Consider the following 26,978-nt stretch of genomic DNA (forward strand, 5'->3'; position numbering starts at 1 on the left):
GAACTACCTATTTGCAGTTTAGACTAACAGATAAGTTCACAGACATACTGTAGGCAAGCATAGGCTCTTGGGGGGAAAGCTATGTGTCTTAAGCAGCCTGAAATTTTCTTATGCTATTCGTTCCTAGAAAGAGATTTGGAAGATAGAAGAGTGAAAATAAAACAAAATCTCATATCCCTCTTCATGATGGATATAATATTGAATTCCAGAAACTTGCTGATTGAAATAAAATTATTTTTTTCTCCAATTTGAATGTCTAGAATAGGATGAATTTTGAGACTTTACTTATGGCCTGAAAACCTATAAACTGTGAGAGATGGATGTTGAATCAGTCATGAAAGGCTACGCTATTGTAACTCAAAAATAATCCTGAGTTTTGGTAGTTTGGTGTCTAGTAGCACCAGCGCTCTGCTGCCACAGAGTTTTATTTTACGTTTATGCTACATATCCATCAAAGATGAACTGTAAATTGCCTGCACTTTCCCTTTCCTGACACCCAGGCCCACAGGGCACCCTCTAGCTGGATCACTGCTGTTCGTTATGATGGGGGGAAAGACACCTAAACTATACACTATCTCTTGAAGTTTCCGCCCAAGGTAGACAACAATCACTTCTGCTTACATTTTGTCAGGTGAAGAGAGTCTCATGTTGCACTGGATATCAACACGTCATAGAAGCAAATGTAATCCTTTCTTCTGTCAGGAGAAAGTCTTTATGGACAATAATACAGTTTATCACAGATAGCATCAGGCAACATATATTCCAGGAGTAAAGAATAGGAATGTTCTGCTACTGTGGACTTCCATAGGGAATGTTAAACTAATGGATACTAGGGTGGACCATGACTTGTGGTCAAGCAAAATGACCACAAATAGCAGCTCCATGGTACTACCCCTTGAGCAGCAGGAGGCAATATCAAAGTATTCTGCATCTAAATGTAGGCAAATGCTGTTAAATATTAAGCATAGGGAGAGACAAAACAGTAAGCAAATTTCTCCTTTGTGAGTTTAAAGAGTTTCTTCATTTCTGGGCCAGATATAAGGAAATAAATTCACTTAAGTTTCAAGTACCATGAGACCAAGCTGCATGAATTGAAAAGGGATTTGGGTTTTTTCCTTGACAATTCAAAAATGGATTTGGTTTGGGAAAACCAAACGGGAAATTCTCCTATCAGTATTAGAAGGAAACTGTAGTTTTGGGGTCCTGAAGACCCGGCTGTAATTGAACCTTGAAACTCTCTCTGACATTTTTGTTTTGAGGGGGGGAGACAATTTCAGTGTAATTGCTTTTATGGGATGCAGATAAGAGTCTTAGTTTTAAATTTTTACACCAAAATTTTAAATTATTTATATATTAAATCCTAGGAATACAGTCAGGTGAATTATCTGTTATAAGCAGAAAATTGTTTCATTAGTAGTGAAAGTAAAAAACCTAAAAATAGGCAGTGAAGATCCTGTTGCCCTAAACATTTTGCTTCTCTGAGCAGCAAACCACATTGTCCTTATAGACAACAAAGCAAACATTGGCCTAGAGAGGCAGGAAATAATCTCAGGAGTTTCACACGACATAACTTCTGAAAATTGTTAGTAGCATCTACTACTATTTTCCTCCTTTTCAATTTCTTCACAAAAGAGGCACAATCTCAGAGGGACAAATGGTCACTTTTGAAATTTGAACATCATGTTTATCACTGCTATGAAAAGGGGTGGAAAACATAGTTCATTTGTTCTGTTTGGGAAGAGTTCTTTTGGCCTAATATTTTGGGGTTTAAAAACATAATTGTGAATGTCTTTTGGGAAGATATTAGTTATAATGTTTGAATTCAAGAGTCTCTCCCTGAAAGAAGTTCCCTCACTTTCATCTGTGGTGGGTATGAAATGATCATTTATGTGGTCCTTTATTCCTCCTGCTGGGTCTTCCCTTGCAAAATCGCACAGCTCTGTGGGCACTGACTTGGAATGTGGAGCATGGAGGGGCCGCCTTTCTCACAGTATTTTATGAGTATTCAAGCTGTGAAAAGTGTCGCAGCAATCCTCCCGTTCTGTGTCCGCTGAACTGTATCTGCTCATATTCATATCTTGGACTGACGACAATTCAAACCTAGTTATTTGTTTCTTTATCAATTGTCACAAAATAAAAGGAATATTTCAGCAGTGTTTTTCAGTCCCCAAATAGGAAACCAATTTTTAGACAGATCTATACCATTCCCTCTTTGGGAGTATCAATCCTTAAACCAGCAGGTGAGACTGCGTTTTATTAAATGGTTCATTCTAATTCAGATCCTGGGGTGGTCTTATGGATGAATTGTGCTGCTATGCCAAGAAAACCATTTAACCTATCTGCACTCAGAGACCGACTCTGTGTACCTGCTGTCTGATTTCAAACCATGAAATGAGATGCTTCTGTTTTTGAAATCAGATTTCTCAGAGATACTGGTTTTGATAGTGGTTACTACTTTATTGAAGAAAGAACAAGACAAATAAGCAGAGTTTTGACCACAACTGGTTTCACGTTAGGTCATCTCCACACGATGCAAAATTCTAGATTAAAGAAAAAAAATGAGTCATCTGGTATTTCAGGCTTTTTATATGACCAACTCAGAGACTAAGAAAACTGAGATGATTTCATGTAGTTCATCCTTAGGATAAGAGAAAGAGAAATAAATAAAGGAAAAAATTTGATGGACATATATTAACACATCTTTTAAGAATATGTTTAAAAATTATTGTATTTTGCTTAGAGATTTAGCTGTTTGTTGACCATTATTAGTGTCACACACATTATTCTTAATAAGACAGCACTTATTAGAAAGTCTATAAATGATCTTTTATAAATTCTGTCACATAAAAATAGAAAAACTGTTCAGAAGTTGTGTTAACAAAAACAGTTTACCTGAATTTGTGGGTACATGATAAATTTATCTCAGTGCCAAGCTTCTGTTTGCACCTGTCTAGATGAAGGCTGACAGATAAAAGAGAAATCTTCCCAGGGTTTCTGGTTTCCATTTCATTCTGGGGTCATTCACTATGTCTTTTCTTTATGGGGGGATGGGGGCACTAATATCTTAAACCTGTGACTGTTTTTTTCTCCATATGTTATGCCATTTATTGTTTTCTTTTTAATTACCACATAAAATGTGTTCAAGACACTTGTAAGACAGAAAGAAAGAAATAAAAAACACATAAATCATCTGTCATGTCATCACCAAAAATAGCTACTGACAGCATATGGTTTGCCCTTCAACTGCTTTTCCATGTTGCTTCCTCCTCTTTTTCTGGACCCCTTTCTTTTCCACCTGTGTGCTTTTTCCTAGGTGATATCCTCCAGGCGTGCCCACAATCTACCCTCCTTACCTTTAAAAACATTTTAGTTTTAAACCTTGCAATGGCTTCCTATTTGCAATTTCAAAGTCTTCATGGTGTTCTGGCTGGTGGTCTTTAAAAAAACTTTCTGTCTGACTTTGTGTACTCAGATTTTTTGTCCTCTCCCTTACTTACTTTGTATTGCTGATACGCATCACTACTAATTTAGTGACTTAAAGCAACACAATTTTTTTTTTTAAATCATTAAGTTCTGGAGATCAAAAACTCAAAATTGGTCTCACAGGGTTAAAATCAAAGTATTGGCAGACTGCATTCTTTCTGGCTATCCTACAATGCAATCTGCTTGCTTGCTTTTCCATTTTCTAGAGAGCATTACTTGATTCACAGTCACCTAGAAACTGGAAACCTCGAACTACCTCACCTTGTCATCTGACTAGTCCTGCATCTTCAGTCTCTTTCTTCTACTTATAAAATCTCTTGGGATTTCACTGGGCCCACCTAGGTAATCCAGATAATTTCTTTATTTAAAAGCCAGAGGATTCACAACTTTATTTTTTCCTTGCCATGTAACATGACATGTTAGCAGATTTTGAGGACTAGGACATAGCCAGCTTGGAGGAGGAGCCACATTCCACCTACCACACTTCCACACATTCCTCAGAGAGTCAAATACAAAATATGATTCTCCAGACACACTAAACATGCACACCCTGTGCTGGCCCAATGATAGCCACCGTGATGTGCAGGACATCATTCTTGACCTTATGAGTAACTTGAAAATTTAGAACTGCTGGAATCTTGCAAATAGGAAACTGCAACAGGTGAGAACATGAAGATGGAGCACAAATTATTCAGCCAAAATTTATAAGGGACAACAAAAATATTTATTGCACTGCCCTAACTTGAGTTTGCTGTGATTTACCAAATATAGACTTTATCTTTTCTTTCAGTCAAACTTCTTCAGAAACAGTACACTCTGCAGCGCTTTGCTGGCTATTATCCCATTGTTAAAATATATCAAATGTCTTATATGGGCGGCCTTGGGAATTCAGGTGGGACAATGATCTACCAGTTTAATGAGAGAACCAGACAGGTGCACATTTAATGTACGGAGTAAGAAAATTTTAGCATAGGTTTCAGAGGGTTTCATTGGAGTTCAAAAGAGATTAACCAGAAAAGGTCATCTAACACAGTCTAGATCAGGGAGGTTCAAGAACTCTTTCCAAACAGAGATGAACCATCTATTGAAGGAGAGCATCTGTCAATAGGTACCTTTCTTTGCTGTCTTTATCCTTCCATTAGAAAGGAAAGACCTTATTTCCCTTGTGCCCATTACTTTTCTACAGCATTCAGACTAACTCCTGGCGCATAGCAGGTTCTCTAAAGGTAAAAGCTGAGTAAGAAAATGAGTGTGTGTGTATATATATGTGTGTATATATATGTATATATATATATATGTATATATATAAAATGGATGTAATGGACAATGCAGTTTTCCTTTATAGAAAAAACATCATACTGAATAACCCAGTTGGTAACATGCTTTCTGTTACTGTTGCAATATGTCACCATCATTGACTGATCCCATTTTACTGAAATCCAATTCCAAATATTTCCTCAACCATAATTTTTTGTACTAGATATTTATAGTAATGGAATGTAAAAATTTTCTTGTTACTTCTTAAAGGAACTTCAGGGATCAAAAGTGGATTATAATTTCCTAAAGCCTAAAACTGTATTTGTATGAGTCTGTTCAAAATCCTTTATGTTTTAGATCTTTTGTTATCTCCATTCCTATCTAAGCTCAGATTCATGGATCCTGCTGCCTCATCTCTCTTTTCCTGGATAAGGTTTTCTCAGCTTATATCCAATACACTCAAAACTTGAAGGCTACTCTTGTTTCCCAACAAGTAAGTAGCTCAACCTGTAATTCTCCATCTCCATTGCTTTGAAACCTTTATGTTACATAATTCTAACAATTCTTGTAACTCTATTTCAAATCTATTAAATAACAGTGGAGGAGTGAGAGTGGAAAGAAAGTATTGGAGAAAGGTACGTGGTAGCAAAAAACATAAAGGAGCATTTTTAAATAGTTTCAGGCTTGCTACAAAAGAATAGTTTTTAGGGGTAAGAGGGAAAGGAAAACTACCTGTGTAGAAAGGCTTTAATATGTGGGACTACATTTCCTTAATAAGAATCATTTTGTGAATTTATCATAATCTTCTATAACAGTTCCTTATACATTTTAAGGACACAATATTAAGTGAGTGCATAAAATATATATTAATGGAAGTTTTGGGGAAAAGCTAATTGTTGCAATACAGGAAAATAAATATATTAATATGACTAAGGAGCTTCATTTAAACCAAGTACTATAATATGTTGCAAGTGAGTACCTTTACCCACACTTTATCATCTCAGTTCTCTTTCTTTCTACACACACACACACACACACACAAACACACAGCACACACTATGTATTTACCCCTGACGATCAAAAGTGAGTCTCATGGTTTGGTTGAACAAACAGGAAAGTGTATAAGAATGCGGGGGGGAGGGTCTTTAAAAAGGAGCCACGGCCTATAGTACATAGAGGTGGGGAGTAGAGGGCTGTTCTTGCACCTGCCCCTTATAGTCTGTTATACATCCCTAAGTAACATGCTCTCCATTCCTAGATCCTGAGAAAGACTATCTAGTGAGCCACTATTAATCATGTGTATTATGTCTGTGACAGCTATTTAGCAATAAACAAAGCTCTCCATAAAAAAATACAAAAAAAACAAAAATAAAAAACAAAGTAGAAACAAAACAAAAAAATCCTATAGTAAGAGTCACACACTAATAATGAAAAATGGTGTAGTTCCTACAACACAGGACATATGGTTGCTGCATTCCTGTAGCAGCAGCTTCAAAACACATGTAGAAAAATGTGTAATTATACTTTCATGATTTCTAAAGACATATACCAAAAATTATAAACTAGTGTATTTTTCTAAATCCATTAATATTTTTCAAACAACATGACATGAACACTTCCTAAAAATTAACTCAACAAAAAATGTTTCATTTTAGTTGTCACCTTCATTTCAAAAGATAACATATATTAGAAAGCATATAATCTTCCTATTTCATTTCTTTCTCCTTTCATCTTCAATCTGATTTTTCTTTAATGGTCAGTGATATGATTCATGGATTGATGCAATGAATTATACTGCAATAATCACCCAGTTTATCATTTACTCTAGTTTTAAAAGCCTTATATGGAAATGATTATTCACTTTTATTAGTAAATTAATCATCACAAACCTACTTGATACATTTAATTATGCTATAAATCTTTGAAAACTTTCAGTCAAATCTAAATTTTCCCTTAACTTTATATTTTCTTCCTCCATTAGGTCATTTTGTTGTTGCTGTTTCTGAGACTTACCACTTAACTTCAATCTTAAGCATATCAACTTTCTTAAGTACATCCAGAAACCAGTTTTAACAAATGTATCATTCATAAGAATGTCTCCTCTGTGGCTGCACTGTTTTAAGCTTCCTGGTTTTGAATAGTCTTATTTCTATCAACAACAACAAACCTAAAGGTACCTCATTTCAACTAGAGCAAATGGCTGTTGAATTCACTGACTCACTCAGCACAGAAATTCATTAGACATTGGTTTATCAGTCAAAGATGACATTTGTTTTGAGCCAGATGGGTTTTCTTGAGGAAATCCTTTAACTGGATGCAGATTTGATTAGATTTTAGTTTTTCTACACTATTAGGCATCAGAGTTTCATATGGCACAAGCAGCCTGAAATATATTTGTATATATTTGATATAATTTTAGTAGCTAAAGTTTTAAAAATAAAAGATTGTACTTTTCCTTTAGTTTATATATTTGTGAGACTTGACATTTTGTTTTAATACATGTATCATCTTGTAAATACATTTCCAAATCCTAAAATCTGAGGACATGCTTTTAAGTCAAAGAAAAAAACAATAACATCAAGGAAAATGTCTCATTTAACTAGGATGCCCAGTAATGACAGGATAGGAATTGTTGATTTGAGACAATTTTTGCTTGAGTATTGGACTCTCTGTCTCCTCTTATTTCCCACATCATACACATCTTCACAATTGGGAAGTCCTGAGATTTCCATCTAACAGAAAAATTACTTTTGCAGACATCATTTCAATAAGATCTTTATCTGTTGCACATACAAGAGCAGTATTAATCCAATTTGCATCCTGTCTTCAAGTCTTACTGCTTAAATCCATTCTTTTAAAAGCAGCCCCTAACCTTTTAAAAGATAATTAGGGGACTCTACTTATTTTCATAAGAACAGTAATTGGGGCCAATCCTGCCAGTGAGGACATTAGCAGTCCTGAGTGAGTGCCCATGCAGACACGTAATACATATTCGCACACATTCACAGATACAGATGCATATGCACATACACCTATGTAAAGACTCAGAAAGCTGAAAGTGTAAAGACACAGGTTCACCATTTGGCTAAAGATGGTGATCTGGAGAAGAGGGCTACTTTTCCCTGTGAGTTTTTTGTCTGTTCCAGGGGGCACTTCACAGAGTATACAGTGCTTTTGTCAGACTCATGGGACTGAGACTTCCAGATTCCACCAAGGTAGGGTGTTTGGCAAATGCCCATAGTCATAAGTTTGGACACCAAATAGCAATACTTTAGCAATAAGAGCAAACTAGAATTAGGTAGTCTCATGAGAACTGCAGGTGATTCTCTCCATCTCTGTCATCCTCTACAGTAGTGATTATGAACAAACTAAAGCCAAGACAGCAACATGAAAAAATCTCACAAATATAATATTGAGTAAAGGAACTGAGACAGAAAAAAAGAATAGACACTATTTTTTTTTTTTTATTTTAGCACACAGGATATGTTTAGGAGTACATTCTTGCATATTAAAATTGTAGGGTAAATGATGAAAATTTATAATAAAAGTAAAGATAATGACTCTTCCGGAATAGGGAAAAACCTTGCAATTGCAAAGAGGACATAGGAAAAACTTCTTGGATAGTGCCATTTTTCACTTTGTGATGAATCATTTGAGTATATTCTTAATTTTGAAATTTGTGTGCTTGTATGCTCTATTTTATACCAACAATATTAAAGTGTATATTGGGTTTATTGCTCCCCATTGAAAATCTTCAAATTACAGCACCTTATCTATCTCCCAGTTCTCGTCAAGAAATACCTTGTCTTCCTTTTGCTCACTTTGCTCCTTCATTTTCCTCAAAAAACACAAAATCCTGACCATTTCAGAATCTTTGCACTTGAACTCACTTTTCTTTCTTCAGTAAACGTCTATTGGCTTGTCCCATAATTGTTTTTTCATTCTTCAACTTCAGATTAATTGTAGCTTCCTCACAGATGCATTCCTTGACCACTCTTTTTAAACTGACAACTAAAACCCAACAATTACTTCCTATCCTCGTTTCATTTATTCATATTGGAACATTCTCTATGATGAAATTTAATTTGCTATTTTTATAAATGTATTTTATCTTTTATTGAATATAAAATTTTTATATAATATAAGATCTATAAGGGTAAGTAGACTTTTGGTGTTTAGTCCTTTGTTTTTTTTTTTTTTTTTTTTGGTGTTTATTCACGAATCCAAGAAAATTATTTTGAAAGGGTCTTTTGAGCTGGGCATGGTGGCACACACCTGCAATCCCAATGTTTTAGTCAGCTTTTATGCTGCTGTGACTAAATGACCCAACCAGCACAACTATAGAGGAGGAAGAGTTTATTTGAGGGCTCAAATTTCAGAGGTCTTAGTCCATAGAAGGCAGTCTCCATTCCTCTGGACTTGAGGTGAGGCAGAATGTCATGGCAGAAGATCATGGCAGATGGAAACAGCTCACATCATCAGGAAGCAGAGAGAATCTCCACTCTACAAATACAAAATATATATCCCAAAGCCACGTTCCAATTCCAATCTCCTCCAGCCACACCCTACCACTTTAGTTACCACTCAGTTAATCCCCATCCCTATCAGGGGATTAAATCACTGATCGAGTTAAGACTCTTACAATCCAATCATTTCTCTTCTGAATCTTCTCGCATTATCTAACATATGAGTTTTTGGGGGATACCTCATATCCAAACCATAATACCCAGTGACTCCAGAAGCTGAGGCAGAAGGATTGCAAGTTCAAGACCAACCTCAGCAATTTAGTAAGGTCTTAGGCAACTTAGTGAGATCCTGTCTCTAAATAAAAATTGAAAAGGTTTGGGGATGTGACTCAGTGGTTAAATGTTCCTGGGTTGAATCCCCTGTATCGAAAATATAGAAAGGGACTTTTTGCAGTTCCTGAATATTAGTCTATTGTACTAGAGGTGGTAAGAGCTGCTTATAATCACATTATATAATTTGGTTATAGCTAAACTGGTAGGCAGTAAGGATATTAATTAGACCAAATGTCTAGAATTATCTTAGACAAAATTTTACATGTATCAAGTGCCAATTATCAAAATGATACTTCATACTCCTAAGAAAATTATTTCTTTAAGAGACATTAGAAAACTAGAAAAGGAAATACCTTAATTTACGTAGTGATGTTTTTGTAACAACAAAATTTATTTGAAATTTAAAAACAAATTATACTTTATTTTTTGCGAATTACATATACCCTTTAAAGAACTTTGCTTTCATAGTTACACTGTTTTCCCCTTCATTTAAAAATGATTGTCACATAAAAAGCTGTATTCATCTTTGCGTAACTACATGAAATTCTAGCTTTAAGTTGATAAAGTTTCATTACTGATTATTGATCCTTTTGACACTGTGCTTCTTAATAATAATTCATCCAGTAATACAATTTATCTTTCATACTTACTGTTTGAATTCTGATGCATTTCCCCCCGTTAATCTTTTTCTTTACTATTTGTTGTTTCTTTCTCAGACCAAATCTGGTCTTCATCAAGCTGCATGGTCAGAGTGATCTCCTGAATCATGGTGGCACTCTCTGTAACTTTGATAAGTCAAAGTCAGCCTGCCAGAAGAGTCAGAGCAAATGCCACATACACTGTCACACTGACTCCAGGTAAACACTAAGTCATTTCATTATTATGGATAGTGACATGGCCCAGGAGCCTAAAAGTGAAGGTGGCCCAGTGCTCACTGCAGGTTTTCATTCACTTTGCTTCCCAAACCTCTGTTGCCATCATGAAAGCCATTCAAAGGTTGAAAAGTCTATTGAGTATTATGAGAGAGAAAGCTAACTCTTAAGCATGAAATTTAACGTTTTAATGAAAATCTGTACTAGAAAGTGTGCATCTTCACTCATTTTGTCTTAGTATTATACTGTCTACTATGTTTCATGGCTTGCTCTTATGAACTAACATCAGAAACACACATGCACACACACACACACATACACACACACACACACACACACACACACACATACACGAACACCCTTCAAGCAAAGAGGTTGAAAATATTTTTTACAAGAATAACAAACCAACCTCAATTGCTCACCCTGAAGGTAAGGTTTCTGTGCATGCTTCAAGTTCTTCAAGTTACAATTACTACCTTTCAGATGAATTATCTTCTTATTTCCATTTATTTATTTATTTTTTGAGAGCTACCTAGGCTGTCAGCATTCCACATTCAGCATCATCACATCCAGTTAATGTAAGACAGCTTATTTTTATATTGCGGTGTTTTATAGATTTTTTTATTGCACCATTAAGAGCATTTTGATTTCTGCAATATTCCCAGATTTTCTTGTCATAATACACAACATTCCACAGTCCCACTTTGTGCTCAGCCTCATAGCATTCACTTACATCTAGTTTTCTGCCTCAGAACGCCAGGTAATGAGATGAGCTTCAGAAAAAGAAATTGCTGGTTTCGTTTTTCACATTACAGCCCAAACAGATTGTTTTTTCTTCAATTGCTAGCCAATGCTCAGTTCACACATATTTCCCCTGGTAGGTGAGTATTGCCAATTTAGTGTCCAGTAGTGAGCTTACAGCTCATAAATGTCATTTGATTTTCAGTTTTCAAACTGAGAAATAAAATGTTTCTTTCAATATTCTGTGAATTTTAATGGAAATTCTCTGGAATTTTTCAAGTGCTCAATAAAGTAAAAATTTGTCCATTCCTGACACGTTAGGACTATTTTAAGCCTAGTGAAAAATATCAAGGGGATTTATATTATTGACATTGACTACTTTATGCAATATTACAGAACTATTTCAATACAGGCAGACTCCAGCTTTGGAGCTTGTTTTGCACATATTATTACTACATTATCTATGTTTTCTAACTAGAAGTACATACATGTCTCACAAAATACATTTAAGATTCTCATCTCATTTTTGATGATACTAAATAGAGATCTAATCTTTGGTAGTTATGTCTGAGGTTGACATGAGAAGTCAGTCATGATTAGAATGAACTGCTATTAAAGACAGAACATAATATATATATATATATATATTTGGAATTAGCATCAAAAGGTGAACTTTGAAGCTTTCTGAACATGTGAACAACTGCATTTATTTATAGGCTATTGGCTTGGGATCCATCAGATGGCACAATTATCACTGTCCTGAGGGACTAGAAGGTGTTCTTAGCAGTGATCCTACATGTTGTCTGTATAATTTCAAGTTGCTGATTTGTCAACAATCTTATCAAAGCAGTGACCACCATAGTCCTTCCAGATTTCTCATGTCATAAGACAAACATGAAGGAGTAGAACGTTCTATCATAATACCATAGCTTGACCAATTCTTAGCACACAGGACTACTAAATTGCTAACTCATGTGACTCTTCTTTCAAAGTTCTGTTTAAACATTTTTCCAAATGATCAACATTCATGAGCATGAGAACAGCAGAGAAGGAAAGCAGGTAAACATTCAAGGGAATAAAACAGGGATGAAACCTATGTTAATTCCAGGACTTAATACTGAAGATAAGATTTATTCAGCTAGTTGGCCTGAAATCTAAGAGATAGTATTCTTGCTTTCTTTTCCCTTAGAATAATATTTGCAAGTAGGATTTTAAAGTTCATTCTAAAGCAGTTAAAAATCTCGAGCAACTATTTAATTATTTGGAATCATTCTGTTTTATCACAGTGATATCAGACATAGACGTATATACACATATATATGATTTAGTATTAGCAATGAAACAAGATAGAAAAGTAAAATAGACTGGAAAACAAAAGGTCTTAATAATGTATAAAACTAAAATAAAGCAAAAAAGGGAATAAAATAAATGATAGTAGAGGGGCCTGGGGATACATGCATGGTAGAATAAAATATATGCTTAATACAATATTGACATTAAATGGTTATTTCATCTTCATATTTGGGCTTTCCTGAAGTCGTGATAGCCTTTTTTCAGAATGTCTGGAAGGCTTAATTGGCAGGAATATGTTCCAGGAATCCTGGGACTCTGCCTCAGAACTGGGCCATACCTTTTAAAAAACATCATGCTGAATCTGGATTAGCATGTGATATGCACCGAGATATGCACCAAGTTTGTCCTCAACTTCACCTCTTCCCAGTCCTCCCCCATTTTTCACAAAAATTCTTTGGGTTGCTATTGTGTGCCAGAACCCACACTCAACCCTGAGAATACAAGAAGATACCAAATAGTTATGTTCCCTGTACTCATGGTGTTTACAGTTTGGTAGGAAAGAAACAAAGCCGCATAATCATGCCAATAATTGGCTAATTGTAGTATGATTTCGTACTGTCTTATTTTTGCAACTAAATCCCCATTGTCCCTTTAGGAACCTGAAATAATATCAATATTCCTTTTCTTCTTTGTCTACCTAATCTATTCTCATGCTTTAGGCCTCATCATAATGTCGAATACTCTAACTTCTTTATTGTTTTCAACAAAATTCAATATCCCTAGTGGTCTATCTCTATTGCCAGTACTTCCCCCTTATAGCACTAACATTATTTCAGCATAACTACTGGTTTAGATTTCTTTTCCACCTTTTTTTTTCTATTTGAATTTACCACGTTTTGGAATATAATATTGTACACAAATATTAGTAGAAAATAGATAATTCAAATTAATGCTTAATTTTATATCTGAAGTAAAGAATCAAATACCTATAATTAGGCTGGGGTTGTAGCTCAGTGGTAGAGTGCTTGCCTACTGCAGGTGAGGCACTGGGTTCTATCCTCGCACCACATAAAAAACAAATAACTAAAAAATAAAGGTTAAATTTTTTAATAAAATATCTAAAAGCTATTTTCAATATCTCAAACTATGCCTCTCTCTAATTTCTAAAACAGAAAAATTTTAATGGTATGGAAAATGCTTATAGTCATTTAATATTTTCTTTCAATTAATTAAAGTCTTCCATTGAAAATGATGTGGTATTATAAGCTTTCATCCAAGACATTTAATTCAAATTTTAACATATTTCTAATGTATGACTGGGCATAGTAATTGAATAAAGTCAAATAACAGAAAAGGTTAAAGACTTGAGGGTGTTCTAAATGAAAGATGAGCATTTGGTTGTTATGTATGCATGTGGGAAACGAACAGCTGGAACTTTTCTTAGGATTAAAGTAACATGCTCTTATGTGTACAAATAAAGTACAAATTTTTACCATGTATAGTACTGAATGTCAACCAATAAGTGGCCTAATCTGTGGAGAAAATTCAATGGCAGAAGTTAATATTAATAAAATAATGTTAGCCAACTCAAAGCAAGTAGTTTGTTTCCCTTATCCATTTTAACTATGTCCATTGTGCTTTTCTCTGACATTGCATCACTTAGTTTTTCCTTTTCTTTTAAGATCATAACACTTACTGAAATTTATCTGGATTTTAGGTTTTCTGCCATTCAAATATTTCCATGTTGACTTGTTTAAAGTCATACTCTTTATGTATATACATACTCTTTATGTAGCTTCATACCAGGCTGTATTCATCTGATTCTCTATCATAAATATTCTCGCAAATATTATTAAAATGCCTCAACCTACAATTTTAATGACTATGCCATGATTAATTTAATAATACTCTTAATTTGAACATTTACACTATCTACTATATACAAAGAATATACATTGTATATAAATAATTTTCTATGATTAGTGACATAATTTCTTTTACAATGATTATTAAATTAAAAGATTTAAACTTCTTTTTTATAGTATATACTTAACAGTAACATATTATTTAACAATATAATTATATATGTTCCAGAGGAGAGTCAAATTACAAATGTACTGCTTCTTTCACTCACAAATACCTTTGCCAAAGCTTATGATCAACAGAAAGAGTAATGTGTAGGCACAAATGCCTACTCAGTATGTTGTATGAATGGAGAGAGATATGGAATAAATTACATTACTACAAAAATTAAACAATACTAAAAAAAGTTTTTAGGTAAATCTAAAATCAAGTGTGACACTGGAAGTATTAAGGCAGATAAAGGGGAAGTGTCTAGGCAACATTCAGGACATGAAAGAGTGACTGAGAACTATTAAACCTGGTGGGAGGCTTAACAGAAGAAAGACCATAGAGACTATGCTATGATAGAATGCAGTCTTGTTTCTAGAAAAAAAAACAAAAACACAGGACATATTTTTCTCAGTGACACATTTTCCTCAGTTCCACAAGTAGGGCTCCAACAGTCTTAGGCTTTTGTGTTCTAGGACTTAAGAAAAATGGTCCAAGTTTCTTCTACTTTTAAAATGGCCAAATGCTACTTCCTTTCTAGGATTGTTGTTGAGATTAAATGACATAATCTGTTAGAGTCAGTGCCCTGTCTGTCTTGCTCACCATGGATCTCAGGGTTTGCACATAGTAAAATTTCAGTGCCATTTTTCTTAATGGATCTGAGTGAAAGCAAATACCTCCCTGATTAATCACCAATTCAAGGCAAAAAAGTGAAAACCAGAGTCAAGGAAACCTCCTTTTCTGCAGTCAAAAAGCAAAGAAAATAGAGGATTATGCTCATAACTTAATCATAAAAGCTGCAGAATTCAGAGAAGTCTGGTTTCCTATTCAGGTGCAAAATCCTGATAGTGATATATGATAGTGAGATATGATTATCTGGAGAGATATAATTAAGAAATTGGAATTTCTAGATTCTCTCTGGATCACTTTTTCTTTTTATAAGCTTGTACCCTCCACACTCCTGCTTGAAGATCATATACAGACCTAAAAACTGGTAGATTCCTTATAGGATAATTGGTGCCCTTCTTCAGGATTACTATTATTACTTTTCTTGAAAACCTGACAAATATTGATGGTTGACTATCAGCACACTGAGTGCATAGAATGCTACAGGACTACTAAGAGAGAAAAAAAGCTATCATTGAAGTTGCTGAAGGATCTGGAGGAGCTGAGAAAGACACATGGCATGAATCCTGAGGATCCTTGACATTGGCTGACAATATACTTCAGTGTCATTTTGGATATAGCAATTAATTGATATGGAAGCACTCTACTGTGATACAAAATTTAAAATTCTGGCAGGAACCCTAGAAGATGATGTTAAAAGCTGCCAGAATGGTTCTTATAAGCTTGGAAAAATTTACAGCCCACCCTAAATGAGGTAGAAATTCTAGAACTGCCATGATGAGGAAGGACTCAAAGACAGCAAATTGAGCATGCCTGAGGTAATATACATAAGGTTGGAAAACTTACCAGATGAAAATAATCCACATGATAGACCACAGAATATTCTACTTACTAAGCAATAAGAATTGTATTTCGTAAAGAGATAACAATGCTGGGTGCAGTGGCACATGCTTATAATCTCAGGGTCTCATGAGGTAGAGGAAAGAGGATCACAAGAGATCAACCTAAGTAGCATAGAAAGACCCTATTAACAACAACAACAAAAAAGGACTGGGGGTATAGCTCAGTGGTAGAGTGGCCCTGTGTTCATTCCCCAATCTAATCCTCAGTAAACACACACACACACACACACACACACACATACACACACACACAAACAACAAATAAATAAAAACAAAAGAAAAAGAACAGGACAACAGTGTCATTGAGAAGCTTAGTGGTAACTGTCCTTCAAGGGTCACCTGGTAGGACGTGGAACAAAATTACATTATAGAACTGGGTTTCCTGATAAAAACTGGAGTGATAGAATCTCTAAATAACAGATACCAAGACGTTGTTCTTAATGACCTGAAGAAATATACATGCAATTAGTACAATGAGCAGAAAAAAGTGAAGCTTAAGAAGTAGTACTAGTAATTAATACATTCTTCGTTGCTAAGGATTCGTTTTTTAAAAAAGCGCCATTGGTGAAGGAGTGAAAATTGTATTACATTCTTATTCCTGACTACATTTTAAAAATAACATTTTTGGTGAAATGAGAAATGTACATAAAGCACTTCTACTATACTTCTACCAAACAATGATATCAGTTTAAACAATAGAATTCTGTGACTAATGGAGTTGTGAGCTAAACTGACCACTTTTCTCGTGGAAAAAAAAAAAAAAAAACCCTTTTTATTCCTTTTTTTTTTTTTTGAACTTCAAATAACTTCAAATTCAGATATTGGCAGATTTTTTTTTTAACTGATAACATTTGTTCCCAGTAATAAAATTCAATCTTTAAAATGAAAATTAGGAATTTCCAAAAATTTTATGTTTGCCAGTGAGAGGTTAAAATCAGCAACTGTCATTTTTTATATTATATAATAAACAGTCTCCGTATTTAAAAATATTAAAAATGTAGAGACTTATTTTTCAAAAAGATTTATATATGGTGTTAAAAAATTTTGTGTAGGCAAAAGTCAATTCAAAGTTCAAGATACTCCTGTAGATTTTACTGTAAGAATACAAAAATATCAGTGATGTGTTTTATGTTCCACATTTCAACTAACATTTAAGAAACTACCACTTGTTCAATTTTGATATAAGGCCAAAGGATAATATCCAACTACATATTTGTGTGAGACTTATTTTTCTTTATATACTTAAAAACAAGATATTATAATAGGTTGAATGTAAAATCAGATTTGAGAATGAAACTGTATTCTATTAGGTCAGAACTTAAGGAGATTTATAAAAATTCAAAACAATGTTTTTCTTATTAATTTTTTGGTTTTGAAAATGCTATTATTTAAATATATACTATTTATATTAGCATGTGATAGGTTTATTATTATTTTTAAATAAATAGACAAATTTAAAATATTTTTCTCTATCTTAATTTCTCATCTGGCAAATTACAAGAGACAGAGACATAATCCATTTAAGCAAAAGTTTTTTGGGGGGGTTCTTAATAATTTTTAAGAGTATAAATGGGTCCTTACACAAAGAGTGTGAGAATCACTACAATTATTTTTCTAATGGGGCTAGATGAACAATAAACTGAATGTGGTTTGGAGACCTTTGTAAGACAATGACTTGCCAAAGGATGAGAGAGAAATTCTATGAAGATTCAGCACTCATCTTTGCATGGGTCTGGTGGTCTTCAATATGTCAGAGAATGTTCTCCAAAATAAAAGATAAGGTAAGTATCCTGTGCAAGAACGAAGTACAACATTGGTAGGCCTTTAGGTTTGGAGGCAGCAGACTCTGCCCTTGTGAGGCTTATTTTCCTTCTACATTTAGTAACAAAGAAGGTTTAAAGCTTTGTGACAGATGCAGGAAAGAAAAGCGCTCTGTTGAATATCAGACTGAAAAATGTATGCAGCCCAGTGACCTGAGCCATATAGGGTGCACATAGTTCTAGATATAAGTATGGTTGAAAAGAGGTTTTGTGGACTTTGTAAGAAGCCCCAATAAAGAATCATAAGGCAGGCCCTAAGGTTCTATAGCAAGGCTATTACAACTGCAACCAGAAACTATAATTCAGCTAGAAAGCAACTCTGACATGATACTGGGAATTTATAAAAAGGAAAAATCTGATGATGTGAAATCGAGTGATGATACTGCCATTTCAGAGGCCCACCATAACCCAAGTTTGGTTAGATCTGCTGCGTAAGTCTGATTTTCATTACTATAATGTAATATCAGCAATTGGGAAACTTTATAATGAAAAGGGGTTTCTTTAGCTCACACTTCTGAAGGTTTGAGGACATGGAAGCATCATGCGCTTAGGGATAGAGAACAGGTCATGGCAGATCAGAGCACAATGGTGGGAGGGCATGTGGAAGAAGATCACATCACTGGACAGGAAGCCAAGGAGAGACTTGGGAGTCAGGTTTAGGTTCTTAAAACAACCTGCTATCATTAGAACTAATACATGGCCCCCACGAGAACTACCTTCATCCCTTCCAACCGCAGTTCCCCCAGTTACCTAAAGACCTCTCTCTAGGCTCCACTTCCTAAAGGTCCCACCATTTCCACAATGCTGAACTATAACCCTCATTCACAGATGTTTGGAGTATAAATTGATACTACCACTTTTAGCAATATCTGTTAAGCTGAATATACACGTATCCTATGACCCAGCAATTTTAATTCCTCAGTGTATACAAAGAGGAAATATATAATGTTCAATATGAGCATTCATAGCAGTAAACAGTAATCCAGTGCTGGGAAAAATATGCATATGCACATTATAAGTGCTATTTAATAATGAAAATATAAAATTAAGGAAGCTCAAAATAAATAAATATATGCTATATAATTCTATTTACGTACAGTTCAAACCTGGGACAGCTTATCCACAGTGAAAAAAGTCAGAATATTGAGTATAGCATGTGACTGGGACTTCTGTGGCATGGTCATGTCTTATTTCTTGATCCAACAGAGTGACTACATACTTTGTCAAAATTCATCAACTCTACATCTATGATATGTGCACTTTTCTGCACATGTTATAGTTCATTATAGTGTTCAGGCTTTTAGAAATGATAACATATCGTGGGAGAGGAAGTAGGGATAGGATGATATTTTTGACAGGAGGTCAAAGCAATCCTCTTCCAAGAGAGTATACTTTAATAGTGAACTATTTTCGGTGACCTGAGGGACGTGAAGAAGTCATGTGAAAATCTGAGGTGAGAATATTCCAGGCAGAGGGACTGTCAATGCAGTCTCTGAGATGGTATCATATTTGGTATACTTCATGAACATCAAAAAGGCCATTTGAACTTGAGTGGGCTTGAGTGAGATGGAAGCCCGTCACAAATCAGATGGGACAGATACATATTGCGTGAATAACTTCCATGGTTATTGACATTTCTGGTCTTAATATGATTGTTACCTGTAATCTGTCCATTAAAATACATGACAAATTGCAAAATGATTTTTTTTAAGGCCTATCAACTAACCCTTAGGGGGGAAAAAAAAAACAGATTTAGCACAGGGTATTCAGTTTACTCAATTCAAGAATTAAGTCCCATTTCATTTATCTTTAAGGTTTCATTCACCCTACACAGTTCCTAATGAGGATAGAGACTATCAGTTAATCAAGAACACAGTTGAGAAAAAAAGTGTTATTAAAAGCATAATCTGTTCCTTCATCATCATTTATGGGAAAAGAACTCTATGCATGTTTCATATTCAAATTTTGCAGAGGGAAATTTAGCTTTAAGACATGACACAAGCAACGGAGTCATTCTGTAAAGGGTTATATTGCTTAAGGACATATTTACCTCAGGGTTGTCCATGGAAAACAGGCAATGACATTTGAAGTAAATGATATTATCAGAGAGCAAAAGAATATGAGCAATCATTATACTTTCTCTATTTTACAAGAACCTAGACATGCATATTCTAACACTGTTTTTCCTTTTTAATTAAAAAAAATAAAATCATCAATATCTTCGCCAACAATAAAACAATAACAGCATATGCAAGAACAATAATACATATTCAAAGTCTTGATATCCCTGAAAGGTGCAAATGATCTGCAATGAGACCATGACCCTCCTGCCTAGAAAGAGTTGCTTCAGGATCAGGAGTAACTAAACTTTAAACAACCATCATAGAACTACTTCTATCTTTCCTCTCTTACTGAGTCTACATTAAAGTGCCATAAATCTTGTTGACAGTTATTGCCACATCTATTGGTGCACAGTCAGTGCCAGTTTGAAAAGAGTTTTGCAGCATAGCTAGGGCCCATTACCTGTCCCCTGTCTTTTCTTACAATTTATTTTCACCCCAGCAGGCAGCACCTCACAATGTCATTAATTTGCTAGGCGGTTTGTACTCTCCATAGAGCCTACTTTTAAGAGTGCTCTTGGAAACAGCTCTGTGCATCACCAGCAATGCATTGAACCTCCAGGAGGGCATCAGAAATTTGAAAGCAGCAAGGACAACCTAAACTGGTTGCTAAGGTGACTTGGACTGGGCTGCAAGATCAGTAGGAGCAGTCATGGTGATTTGCTTATGTGGGTCCCAGGGATTCAGTACTGGGAACACCACAATTTTAAGAAAGTGAGAGATGATAGATGTGTAATAAAGGGAAAGAAGGAAGCAAACACTGTGTTCCATGATTTTGTATGAGGAAAAGGTAATAAATGGGTAGAGAAGACTTAAAGAAATAACATGCATAAACAAGATATTGTGAGCATCCTACTACCTGAAAAGAGTCAACTGTATTCTAATCAACTCTTATTGGGACAAATATTCTACAAAGAATTGCTCCATTCTTCAAATGGGATTGTAGAAAAGCAAAGCTATCCAAGGTGGATCAGAAATCTGTCAGAACCTAATTCTTTATTGAATGGCACTTAAACATTTCATGACTTGAGAATTCAACTATTTTAATCAAAATATATTTTTTCAGAAAGGGAAAATTTTCACACGAACTGAAATATGAATCCTATTTGTTTTTATCATTCAGTGGTGACAGGATTAATTCCTAAAAGGATTATTGGTTCAACAGCTAGAGAATAATCTTTTGACCTTTGCCTCCTCTTACAAATGTGACCCAAATCCTGCACATATTTTAAATTCTATGAACAATAATTTAGACCATCTTACATTTCTCCAGTAAATTATTATTTAAAATGTATTGAGATGTAGAAATCATCCTATGTGGTAGACAATTCAGAAATGTTTATCTCCATTTTTGAGGTTATGAAACAAATGCAGCCAAGTTCATAATTGGTCTGAGGTTACAGATCTCTTCCTCTTTTTACCATGTGACTTATAGCTATGAACTTATAGTCCAGCAAACTAAAAACTAAAGCCCATTTACAAAAAATTCAGTAGACTTCAATGTTCCTGTCAAAATTCTTTCCTAACAGGGGCTACTATCTTGAAAGGAAAGTAGACAGAAGGCATTCTAGGGTGAGATGAGAATTCTGTGTAAAATAAACCAATTGGTGTGATACTAATTTACTCCTTTTTCTTGCCCCTGGAATGATAGCCACTTTTTATCACATACCTTATGGGGCGTCACAGAACAAACCAACAAAAGAATGAGAAGGCAGTATAGATTTTCAATGAGTTTCCCCACACCCTCACTGTGGTCATGGGTAAGTATAACTGTGCTCTAAGAGATAACTCAGGAGGGGCTGTTCAACGGGTGGCAGGCATTGTGATAGGATGATAGGAATAGTGATGAAATCTGAAGAATACATTTATTCTCAAAGGATCACTGCTGTTGTTTCCCTAGTATTCTGAAGGAGACTTCCAAAACAATTTGTGTTCAAGTGATATTGTTTTCTTGTGCTTCATTTCAATCTCTCTCTCTCTCTCTCTCTCTCTCTCTCTCTCTCTTTCTCTCTCTCTCTCTCTCTCTCTCTCTCTACCTCTCTCTCTCCATCTCTCTCCAATAACACATACTGCAAGATTTTGTTGATCTGCGTGCTCATTAGTAAATTTATTTACAAAAGTCTACCAACGGGGGTTTTGTGTGTCCATATTTTCTTAGTTAAATTCAACTTTTATGCTTAAACAAATTCACTTATTTCATTTTGTGCTTCTTTGTAGTGTTTTGGATAACATAATGGTTTCTGCTTGCAATGGATGTTAAATTTCAATATCTGCCATAAACAGTGCATTCATTTGCTTCCTCAAGAATGAAAACACCTGTTATAGTTCCTTGTTGATTGCTGACTTTTATATGAACATTTGGAAGAAAAGAAATGTTTACAAAGATAACATATAAAATATTCAAAAACTAAACAGCAGAAATGAAAAACAAAATAGAACAAAACACAAAAAAATCCAAATAGAAATTAAAAATAGTTGATGTTACCAAAATTATAAGATTTAAGCGTAATGAAACCTGCTTGGCACAGTGACACATGCCTGAAATCCCAGCTATTAGGGAGGCTGAGACAGGAAGATCACAAGTTTAAGTCCAGTTCAGGCGACTTAGTGAGACCCTACCTTAAACTGAAAAATAAAAAGGGCTGGAGAGTAGCTCAGTGGTTCAGTGGCATAACATTCCTGGGTTCAGTCCCTACTACTGGAAAAACAAAAAAAAGAACAGAAAAGAAAGAAACCTGTTCAGAGTAATAGTCCTCATTAACAAAAAGAAAAGACAGCATATTAATGAATAATTCTAAAATTATACCTAACTACAAACATGTATAAAACCTAAGATTCAACCTCTCATTCAAAATAGCACTACTCTTGTGTCAACATATTTTAATATTATTATTACTTTTTAAATTAAAAGAGCATCTTTCCTACTGTTGGATTTGGTAGAAGATGTATTGGTTCCTTGCTTCTTATTAGACTCACTAGACATTCTTTTGCTTCATCTTGATGAGCTAGTCAAGACAATGTGAAATAAAGATTAAACTATAATCAGTTATTATCATCAAGTACAAAAAATTTAGCCAAACCATCACTAATTAACATATTATTTTATTCCTGCTGAATTGTTTACCAAAGCCAAGTTATGTACCCACTTGCATATGACCATAGATAACATTACACAGCATCAACATGTCTGAACATGAATATGTTTCAGATCTATTATCTATTGAAGAGAATTTTTATGCACCTTGTTCTCCTTTAAATTACAAAAGATCTTACTTAAAAATCTGTCATCCTTTGGTGCAAGAAATCTAAAAACAGAATTCATAGAATTCATTGATACTGATTGATTTTCTATCTTTTATACTTCAGCAAGATATTTTGAACATTTGAATGCTACACACTTAGTAAGAAAATATTTCATGTAGATTTTTTGATAAAGAAGCATTCGTTGAGGGGAAAAGTCAGCATATTAAGGACTTTAAAGAGATGAATATGAATCATAAGAAAAATTTTAGTGCTTCTAGATATTAAATATTTTTTGTAAATGTTATGTTTGTGTTTCATTCACAGAAACTGAGTTTTACAAATAGCAGCTAATTCTTTCATTAAATCAGAACTAAATTACTAATTTCAGTATTAATGGTTAGCTTTGACATGTTTAAAAAGGGTAGAAAGTACTTAATAGACCTGTCTTCAACTATGAAATGAACAACTGCTCAGGGAAATGGAATTGTTCAAAGATACATTTTCTTTCTGCCAATCTGTGAAATATAATATAATTATTCTCTTTTAATGAATCTCTCAACGAGGAACAATCTTTCAGCACTTGAACAGGTAAAATATAATGATAATGGGAGCAGCTTTGTAAATAAAAGGATGAAATGAGATTGTTATTTTGTGTCATATTATGGGATAATTAGATAACAGTGCCGTGTTCATCAGGCATTTTAACTTTCTCAAAAAAGCTCCCCAGGGCTCATTTAAATAAGTCATGTTTATCCATGGAGACTTTTAGTTTTATTTCAAATGGCTGACACCCTCTAATATTCAGGCCTCAATATTTAGCTTAATCTGATTTAATAGCTGATATTGTACAGCCGACAATAGACCCTACCTAAAACAAATGTTAAAAAACAGAAACCCTTACATTTTAAATTCATAGTTTATCAAAGGAAGGACAATGGAACTATTTTCATTAAACTGGAAGAATTGTTACTTTGCATAGAGGGACTGTGATTTATATAAATCTCTGTTAATTTCTACAAAAATGGATTGGGCTAAATACTGTCCCAGGAGGTTCCATGCATATGTTAATTAGCCCTGTCTAATAAAAGACTATATTCATGGAACTAAATTCATCACAATGGAACTCTAAAAGTTGGTCACTCTGGTTTTAACTCAAACTCATTATTTAAAGATAATTAAGTAGATGTAGAATTCAATTATTTTAAAAAACAGGTTTCTTCGCTCTCTACTGAGACCCCTAGCACCTTTACAAGGAGGACCAGGTGCTAGAGTGTGGCCATTTTCTCATATCCACAACAGTTATCACAAAACAAAACAAAACAAAATGTAAATAAAGAAAAGTAAAGATCAAAGATCAAGATTTCCCTGATATTACTTGAAACATTGAAATAAGATATCAAACCATAAGATCATGCAACTGAATTTGAATTCTCAATTTACAGTGGTTATTATTTTCTACTTTAAAGGAAAAGAAAACATGGTATTTAATAGCAATGGGAAAAAATTAGAGCCATGACTTAGGTTTAACACAATGCAGTTAATTTCATGACTTCTTGAGAGTTCTTTCACATTTACAATTTTAAGCACTCCCTAAGTTATTGTCATCCTCCTGATAATAGGAAAAATCATTAGAAGTTCCCGGGGACATCTATCACCTGATATTCAAATCATCACCCTCAAAGGAACAAGGTTACTATAGTGCTTTATATTTAGAAAATTTGTACGAATGTTCTGATATTTAGGATATAAAATTTTTGTGGCCACTATTTGAATTCATGCTCTACAATGTTATTTAACGGGGTGAAACTTAAGTAATGATCCAATATTTATTTAACTTGAAAATCTATTTTGTATTTCCACTACTGTGTAAGCTACATATACTTAAAGTAGTCTTCACCTGGGTAGAAAACCTGTCATTATTTTCAACAGACACAGGAGTGGACACATAATGTCACAGAAACAAATAAGATGATAATTTTATCACCAATATCAGACATCTACATATAACAAATATGACATGTTAAAACATTTGTATTTTTCATCCTTCTCTGAAGTTAAAATTAAAATCAATTGTTAGAAATGTACAATGAATCAGGAATAGCATTTATCATTTTGAAAACAAAGATGATATTCTCCCTTCAAAGTCATATAAGCTGAACATCCTGGGCTTTAATTAAAAACCCCAAGTAAACAAACCCCTTCCCTTGTTTCCCCACAGCTATTAGGTAGACTGATAAACCATATACTTTTCAAAAAATTTATCCGGTTTTTAAAATTTTATCCATTTTTTAAAAATTTCAGCAGGCTTACAGGAGTGAACACTAAAGGGCAAAGATTTCACTTATGTATTAGAAAAAAGAACATTCCTATTTAAACAATTATCTATTATCTTCAATACAAAATGACTTCCCAGCCACACCAATTTTAACATAAGAATTTTTAGAATTCTATCAAATGTCAGATTTTGGTTTTAGAATCACATTACATGTAAGATTTTTAAAAATTAGATTGATAAATAAAAGAACAAGGGACAATAATGATGGCCATAAAAGCATAAAAGGTATTTTATACAGTTCCAGAAGCAATATAAGAGTATTCTAAAAATTGTCTTCTGCTGTTTACAATTGTCCCTAAATATTAATTTGTTCATATTCTGGCTTCTGCTTTTCAAATTTTCAGAAGTTTAGCACTTTCTGTGAAGTTTTTATAGTGCTGTGAAAAGTAGAAATTTCATAAATGCTTCTTTATATCATATGCTTTATCACATAGCTAGACCAAAGATTATACCCAGTCCCTATATTTTAAAAATATTTTTATGTAAATGTCTTATGTACCATAATATTTTTATTACTGATTTATAAACTTGAAAAGCATGCTTATTCTAAGAATTATGAGTGACATCACATTAAGACACCCAGGTATATCAGGTAATCTTAAATTATAAACCACAATTCTGATATTGAGATAGTTTTATTAAGCATATGCTATTATTTGCATTGTCCATTTATGAAATTTTTCAAAGGAGGTAATTGAAAAACATAAAATTAGGAACTCATTTGGAAGCATCTTAAATGTTACTAGGTAGCAAATGTTTGAATCTATTTATTTTCAACTAATGAAATTATCATGGTATTAGAATATGCACATATTTTTGTGAAATGCAACATCTCAAATACCATGATCTTTTTTCCACAATTTAACATCCAGGTATAATAATGCTGCATGAAATCCTTTTCTTGCTTCTAAATTTAATTGATTTAATCACTGAATTTAAATGCTTGGAAATTGTTCTGCTTGCCGGGGTTTGAATGCCAAATACATCATCTACAGTTCTAAAATGAATATTGCATTTATATTTAGACAACTTAAAACACTGCCTTCTAAATTACCCTAAATAACCCATAGAAATGTCTAGAAAAATTGGTAATAATGGATAGCAAATGTCCATTACCATTAGCTTTCTGATATACCTAATTTCTATAAGGTATAGCAAGTGACAGTCTTACTATTAAAATGTTCTTTATGCCATTATCTGGGTAATACAATGTGCAGCACACATAGACTAATCTCACCTCTTCCAGAGATCACCACCCTCATTTTAAAGATGAAGATATTGAAATTATATACAGTATAACTCTTCAGAGATAAAAGGACATTTAAATTTTGCCAAACTTTACAGACATTCTCTAATTCCTTATCCCTGATTAATTTGTTTTGAATTGACTTGTTTTGTTTATTTGTCTTCCTAATT

General features: G+C 34.0%; 1 protein-coding gene and 1 long non-coding RNA gene across 15 annotated transcripts in view; both read right to left on the reverse strand.

The window, feature by feature from the left end:
• Positions 1-26,978, reverse strand: part of DGKB (diacylglycerol kinase beta) — a 639,605-nt gene that overhangs the window by 114,009 nt on the left and 498,618 nt on the right. The window lies entirely within an intron of this gene.
• Positions 8,927-11,725, reverse strand: LOC306668492. The gene is made up of 2 exons (XR_013765879.1): positions 10,190-11,725; positions 8,927-9,243 (listed from the first exon to the last, which is right to left on the reverse strand). It is a non-coding gene; the product is annotated as an uncharacterized lncRNA (long non-coding RNA).

This window comes from Sciurus vulgaris (assembly GCF_902686455.1).
Source record: "Sciurus vulgaris genome assembly, chromosome: 8".
NCBI lineage: Eukaryota > Metazoa > Chordata > Mammalia > Rodentia > Sciuridae > Sciurus > Sciurus vulgaris.